This window comes from Lutjanus erythropterus, chromosome 9 (genome assembly GCF_056507025.1).
Source record: "Lutjanus erythropterus isolate fLutEry1 chromosome 9, fLutEry1.hap2, whole genome shotgun sequence".
NCBI lineage: Eukaryota > Metazoa > Chordata > Actinopteri > Lutjaniformes > Lutjanidae > Lutjanus > Lutjanus erythropterus.
Window position 1 is genome coordinate 22,545,772 of NC_139325.1, and position 8,393 is coordinate 22,554,164.

Sequence of the window (8,393 nt, forward strand, 5' to 3'; positions counted from 1 at the left end):
GATTCGCGTCTTTTAGGCCTGCAGTTGTGCCACCATTTTGATCAAATAATTATACTGTTACTTATAAAATGGCCCACCTAAACTGGTTAAATTAACTGATGTTAAAGTTTTTTGAAACCAGCTTTCATTGTGTCAAACTAATGTAAAAATAGGCTAATGCTAGAAATTATATTAATTATATTTAAAGGGGAAATCAGTAATATATTTACTGTAATAAATCATAAAATAACCATGATATGTCATCAAAGAAGAAGGAAACATGTTAATGCTGCAACTGAAGTCCTTGAAATTTCTTTCCAGGGTCATAATGACTGTTTTTGTTTGCCCATTTAGGCTAAGGTTAATTAGAGCTAAAACAAAAGCAGAATGTTTGCCAAATGAGTGTCTGTTTATGAGTCATAAGAAATCATTAATAATAACAGAAGGAGTAGATGTTTATAACAGTTAAATTAGCAAATATGGAGAGTGTGTATTTTCAGTACAGCTTGTTTTCAGGATATCAGGCTTAACTTTACATTGGCAGACAACTGACAGTTATAAACAGCTGATCAACTTACAGTGTCTGACTTATCATTGCTTGTTATGGTCAGTTTACAATGTTGCATGCGTCCTGAGTTTCTGCAGCCTGTGTGAACTTTCCTGAATGTGGGGAGGAGGGAGCACAGGGAAACAGTTCGCTTCAACCACAGACAGTATATTAAATAGGATTTCAACCTATTTTATATACACTCTATGGTTATAGTTTTACTTTTGGGTAAAGCAATTGAGTAATAATTGAGTTGGAAAATTAGAAGCTTTTAAGCTGAATTGCCTTAAATTTACATTACATTTCTGCAAACTGTTGATTTGAAAGAAATGAGATTATTGAATACATCAGACTTAAGACAATTGTGTTCATCTAACTGGTTAACTGGATTTGAAAAACTTAATTCATTTGTGTGCTACCAATTAAAGCAAGTTTTTTTTTTTTAAGTTGGTCCAATAATTCTCTTTTTCCAGTGTAGAACAGTAAATATGCAGGAGTTTGTTTTCCTGACATTGGTGCAGAGATCTGAAGTTGTGTGATTATGTTAATGAATGGTGGTATTGTGATAATTAGACCTGTTTGGGGACCCTGAGATCACATTTAAATTAAGGTATGTGTGTCTGTTCCTCTCACACAATGCTGCGTTTTCTCCTGGGGCCTCGTCTGAAGAGAGGAGGGAACATTGTGAAGCTGAGACCATCAAGAAAATTGCAGCAGAGGCATTGATCCTCTGAACAATAGCTACATGACAGATGTGATGATCATTGCAGAATCGCTTCTCCTCAGAGAGGGAAACAGAGAGAGAAGAGGAGATGAACGGACCTGACCACCCAACCAGCTCTGAAATCAGACTGAAACAGCGAAGCAAAACAAGCGGAAACATTCAGAAGTTACAGACATGCTTTCCAATTGTTCAGGACCGCTCGTGTATTAGATGATTATGATTTGGCCAGCGCTTAAACAACAACTCCAGCCTGTGTGGGCTACGCACCAGTTATTGACTGCAATGAGTCACCTTACAGCGTAAACAGCAGATCTTAGAGCCGGCTGACGGCTTTTGAAAGTAATCCAAAATCCACAGAGACGATCATCAAGGCCACACACACAAAAAACACACATAGTACAGACGGTGTTTACCACGTGGGAGGCAGAGGGGCTGAGTGGGCGTGATCAACAGACAGTGGGGTCAGCCACACCTCTCTGAAAGATTCACTGATCATTGATGGAGAAGTGAGCAGTCAAACGTAGCACTATGATGTGAAAAACTTACACTTACTCATCACTGTTTGGATAATGTCTGAAGTGTCATTGCACATAATTTTGTCAAGTGCCTCCCAAAGTTTTTGGAGGAGGGCATGGATGACCAGGGGAGAAATATAGAGTGATATAATGTATGTAGGTGAAATAATGATATAAACAAACAAGAGCTTGTGGATGATATCATGCCAACTTTTATTTCACTAAAATTAAAACTGAATCCTTTTTCTTTGATTATTTGGTTGTAGCTCCGTGTTGTGTTGTTTACTGTGTTATATTCAGGTTGACTGCAGGTGTGTGTGGCATTATTTCCCAAGTCAAGTTTCTCCAACAAAGTATATCTTATTATATCTTGTTCCCAAAAATTCAGTATTTGATGATCTGGGAATGTGAGTCAGTAATCAACTGTCTTTCTCCAGAGTTGGTTATTGCACCTTTAAGATGCAACAATGTGTTAAACATTAAAGTTATAATTCATACTGTCATGAAATGTCATAATGCTGCAGTATTTAGCAAACAAGAGTTTAAATGATTCATGTGAACTCATCTTTTATGATGCGTTTCCTGAGTTAGACAGAATGGCAATTAATTAACTGTGCAATTATCAGCCATAATTATATATTTACTAATCACTGTGAGTGTCATGATTCTCTAAATCGATTGATTCGATTTCATTTTTCAGTTTAAACATACTTTCTTACTGCTACATACTTACTACATTTTTTTTAATTATTTTGCACTGATGGCTACGTTTTTGTTAAATTATTGAGTTTAATAAGGACTATTGAGTTTTGATTTGCAAAGATTAAAAGATCATTTGTTTTATTGTCATCCACATTTTCAAATTCTTCTTTAAAAAGTTAGTCTATATGGTAACAAGTGTTATAAAAACAGCCAGTTAGCTACATTGTGTCATCTCTGAAGTGTTTGTTTCTTTGGATACATGCTGGCGGCCGCAAGTAGGCAAGGGTGGAGAGAGAGAAAAATACTGGGAGAACCGCAGAGTCCGCTTTTGATTTCGATAATTGAAACTGAAAGCTCATTTCGATCAATTCTTGATATAATGTTAAAACTCTGACACCCCTACAAATGAATTTGCTTATATTTGATAATAATGACATAAACAAAAAGTACTATGTAAGGGATAATGTACAGTGAGCAGGTCATTATGGCCAAATAAACCCCGACAGGATGGTGCAGGACCCCGAGTGGAGTGGTCTTGAATCATCCTGAAGAGGTTTATTTTGCCATAACGTACAGCTGTACATTATCATTCTTATTACACTGCTACTTTAAAAAATGTATACAAAATATTGATTGAAAAATAATTTTATTGCTCCTGCCATAAAAGTCCTCAAGAATCTACGATCGGGACTGCGTCTATAGCAATGGTTTGTTATTCATAACAGCAATCTACTGAGAAATAACAAGCCATAGAATGCAGTAATTGACCAATCAGAATCGAGCATTCAACAAAGCATTGTCATAATCCTGTTTAATAATAATGAAATAAACAATAAATATGATTTAACTATCAATAACCAGCCATATATTGAGTGCAGTGATGAAAAGTAAGGATGAGAGATATGGACAAAATCAAATATCATCTTTTTGACCAAATGCCTTCAAACTGTCATTGGAAAGATTTCAAAATAATATGGTATTATTGTTCAGCAGTAATCAAAAGTTTAACTTCAAAAGTCCTTGTGACACACTGCCCACATCAAGTGAGAGCGAAAGAAGTTGGATCTGCATTACAGCCATGAAGGAGCAGGTGCTGATGGACACTTCAGGACAGTCTGCCTCCTGAGGAGATGCAGCAACTAAATCAACAGCTCAGCTCTGAGGGGAAAAGCTTGTAAACACTAACTGCAAGTGACCACATTTGCTTATTTCACATCAGACTGTGATAATCTGTGAGAAAACAGTCAGAGTTGTATCTGTCGTGGGCTGCAGCCTCAGGAGAGACAGACCTGTATAACTCACTACCTTGTTTTCTGACTCCTGAATGCTGCAGTGCACCCTCCTGTAGCATCTCCAATTCAAGACATTTCTCTCCACCTTTTAGCCCAGATGTGATCTGAGCTGCTGTGATGCGAGCTGAATGATTGATGGGGTGCCAGATGTTTGGTGCCCTTTACCTCTGGATCTGTCAGAGGAGCACAGTGAGAGCACAGGTCGGCCAGTGAGAGGAGACAGTGGGCTGAATAGGAAATGAATCTTATAACGCATCAGATAACATGATGTGGCCCGGGTCCAACATGGCCCTGCGCTGTGAGGATAGTGAGGAGTCCAGCTGCAGAAGCTGCACAGGCTCGGAGCTACAGGGGCTGACTGAGAGCGTGCAAAGCTCCAGTATAGTGATGCGGACTGCGGTGCATTCATTAATAGAGTCAGCTACACACATCACATCACCCTGCCTGCCTGCCTGCCTGCCTGCCTGCTACACGGTGGAAAATGGACGCCTACTGTAACATCAAGCGGCCGGTCCAGAGAAAACTCAAATCCATATATATATAAGTCCTGCATCTGAGCACATACAAAAGATATTTAAGTCCCAACACCTGCGGTGAGGACGCTTCAAACGAGCTATTATAAGGCTTTCATTTGCATAATAGACGTTGCAGTCGCTAATTATAGGCCCGCGGAAATATAATAACAGGCAATAGGAGGGTAAAATAACATTTAATCAAAGAGGTCTGAGAATTATTATCATTATTTTTGTGTTATTGTCCGTAAATTCTGTAGTCTCCACAGTCAGGAGTGGGCTAAGTTGCAGGCAACGTGAAACAAATCAATGTGGCGTGTAAATCACACTGGATGAACAGTGATCCATTCAGCTGCAAAGTGAAAACAACATTATGATCATTAAATGAAAGAAGCTTCTCTTACCTGCAGGCTTTTTTTTTTTAATTTATTTCAGAGACTCGCAGCGTCGCACTCCCAGAGAGAAGAAAAAGAAGAAGAAGAAGAAAAAGAAGAAGAAGGAGATGGAGGGAAAAGAGAAGAAGACAGGGGGGTGGACGGTCGGTCGGTCGGTGGATGGATGGGCTGAATAACGGGTCGATCGAGGCAAAAAATTAGTAAATAGAAAAAAATAAAGGGATGATGGTAAGAGTTGATGACAGTAAAGAAGCGCCCGGACTGGATTCTCAATAAAAATTTAAATCAGCCGGTGATGGAGCAGGCTTGAACATGCATATAGAAAAAAAGGCTAATAGAAAACACGTCACTGAACACGGATTTGTCTACAGAGGATGTGGCCGCTGCTTGTGTGTGTACTCGGGGAGAATGCGTCTCTCTCCCCCCTCCCCTCCTGTTGGTTTGAGCGCTCTCCTCCTCCTCCTCCTCCTCCTCCTCCTGCCTGTCTGCTCCTCTCCTCTCCTCCTCTGTCTATTCCTCCTCACTGAGAGCCCGACGCAGCAACTTGTCGCATCCCACCAAAAACTCCTCAGTGATGATGTGAATGATGACGGATCGTGTCAGAATCGACAGCAGATCAGATCCGCTACAGTATGTTCAAGATTCAAGATCACGGACAAGGTTTAACCCCCTCCTCTCCCCTCCTATCTCCCCTCCCTCCTCTCCTCTCTCATATCGGTCTGGATGTGCTTATTGGAGCGTGTGCCGCGCACGCAGGGCTGTGTGTTTGTAAGTAGCCTATTAGCCATGACCAGGTTATATATACACATCTATGTGTGTGTGTGTGTGTGTGTGTGTGTGTGTGTGTGTGTGTGTGTGTGTGTGTGAGAGAGAGAGAGAGAGAGAGAGAGAGAGAGAGAGAGAGAGAGAGAGTTATTGATGTCGATAAATATATACATATATTTCTGCCGGACAGTGACTCAATGGAGCGCCAGTGGGACACTTTTCTTCTGTGGTGGTGGTGGTGGTGGTGGTGATGATGATGATGATGATGATGATGCGGGCCGCGCTGGTAGTTCTGGGAAATGCAGCACGAGCGCAGCCCTGCAGAGAGAGAGAGAGAGAGAGAGAGAGAGAGAGAGAGAGAGAGAGAGAGAGAGAGAGAGAGAGTGTAAATCATGGAGTCAGATATCTACAGGTCAATAATTATGTTTCTCTACAGAAATTCAGCAGGGGCTGTATAATAATTGTGATAATTGACTATCATCGCCATAATTATTTAGATTAAAACTGTTCAAATAACAAAATTAATTTAATTCAAAGGAGTTTAAGCAGACATTTACATTGCCAAAGCAAGTGTGAGACGCAACAACACAATAAAATGTGTGCTAGCAAGTGAAAAAACAACACAACAAAAGAAGTACATTACTAAAGTAAATGTTGATTAATAAAAAAAAGTGTATAAAGAAGAAATGTGGTTTTGTTCTTTAAGTACAAAATGGCTCAACAAAGAATAGAATGTAGATTTTCAGTGACAAAATGTATGTATTTGTATATTGTAGCCAGATGCACATCAGTGTACATAATCCTTGACATTTGTTATTTTCTACTTCTTCTATTTTGGTAAGATATATAGTATTCTATATACACATACTTGCTGCTACAGTTTAGAGAACAAGGCATGTGTCTTTTTTTACATTACTTGTGTATATATTTCTGTTTACTATTGTTATACTATTTTGTTATATATTGTAGTGCAACATACTAATTTTTATATACTGATTATTTATCTTCTTAATTTCTCTCTGATTATATATTTTCTTTCTATTCTTGAAACAATTGAAATACAAATAAGTGAGAACTGTATAGACACAGCATCATTTTTTAATGGATGTACTTACTAGGGATGTTAACGATTAAATATTAATTGATTAATCGCTGTTGCGAATTTAACTGATTAAAAATGTATTAATCTGTAATTAGTTGATAGTCTAGACATGGTAGTAACTTCACCTTTTTTGACATTGTTTTGTCTTCCAGATGCATTTGGAATAATAGTAATTAAATTTAAACTTATGAGAAAAAACAAGTCCAAAATAGTTGGAACATTATGTAAAATGTAAAATAAAAACAGGATGCAATGATTTGCAAATCATTACTGACTTCAATTCAATTGAATACAGTACAAAGACAAGAAACAAAAGACCGGGAAAGTTGTGAAATGCTCAAAAACACCTGGCTGGAACATTTGACAGGTAAACAAGTTCATTAGTAACAGGTGACAGTGTCATAGTTGGGTATTAAAGGGGCATCCTTGAAATGCTCAGTTGTTTACAAGCATGAATGGGGTGAAGTTTCTTAACACACGACTGCAAGGAATGGAGTGATTTCACCATCTATGATCCATAATATCATTAAAAGATTCAGAGAATCCAAAGAAATCTCTCCACTTCAGTTTCGAGGCTGACAACCAACATGTTTTCTCAGAAGTTACACCAACTAGTTAGCAATGGCTAACAGGAAATGCACAATTACCTTGGATAAATTATGTATTTCTCTGCATTTGAACATTGCTGGAGACATTTGAGATAATGTAAGTACACAACTCAACAACATATATAACATATATCAAGCATTTTTAGACATTTTAACGTGGAGCTGTTACATATTATAGCTTTAAAAACTACTTGTAATAAAACGACACCTCCTATCCATTTTTTCTTTCATAATTAGATAAATTGCCAACTTTGTCAGGAAAAAGGAAATTCAGCGGCTGACCCCCCTTTTTTACCGTAAGTGGACCTCTATTCAGTAAAATGCTCTCTGAAAGATGTCAGTAAAGTGCTAAGTGTTCTAAATAAGGACATTAATCCAGAATATTGTGCAAAACAATAAAATATGGTCTCCATTACAGAACAATCATCTGAGATTGTATGATATAACACTGATACAAGTATAGTCACTGGTGTACAGAGAGAGACAAAGAGATCAGTCAAATATATACAGGCCAATATTTATGTATCTATAGACAAAAATTCAGCAGGGGCTATAGAGCTGATAATTGTGATAATTGACTGATCATTGCCATAATTATTTAGTCCAATGACTTCAGTGATGAAGAGGAATCTCTGGTGTTTGTGATATAGACTGAATTATGTCACGCACAGATCTATAAACATGGAGCCGGTGGCTGAGCTGCAGCAGTGAGGAGGCACAAAACTGAGCGGACAATGACCTTCAATAGCTTTAAAATGGCTTTGCTGCCCAGTTCACCTCTCTCTCTCTCTTTCTCTCTCTCCCTCTATCCCTGTCACACACACACAAACACATACACAGGAAGGGGTGAGGGAGAGCTGGAGAGAGCTAATACAGAGTGACAGGTCTTTCATGCAGTAATGGTGATGGTGAAAAGAGAGATCCACTCAACCCACACTGCCACACACACACACACACACACACACACACACACACACACACACACACACACACACACACACACACACACGCATATACACACAGACAAACAAAAGAAACAGACAGAGGCAAATACACACACCAGTCCTCCATGCACGCACACACACACACACACAGTGAAAAGCACATTATTGCAGAAAAGTGGCCACACAACAACCACAAGTCACAATTTAATCTCAATTGTTTACACCAGCAGTCAGGCTTCATTCATCAGGAGAAACGCTCACACACACGCACGCACACACACACGCACGCACACACACACACACACACA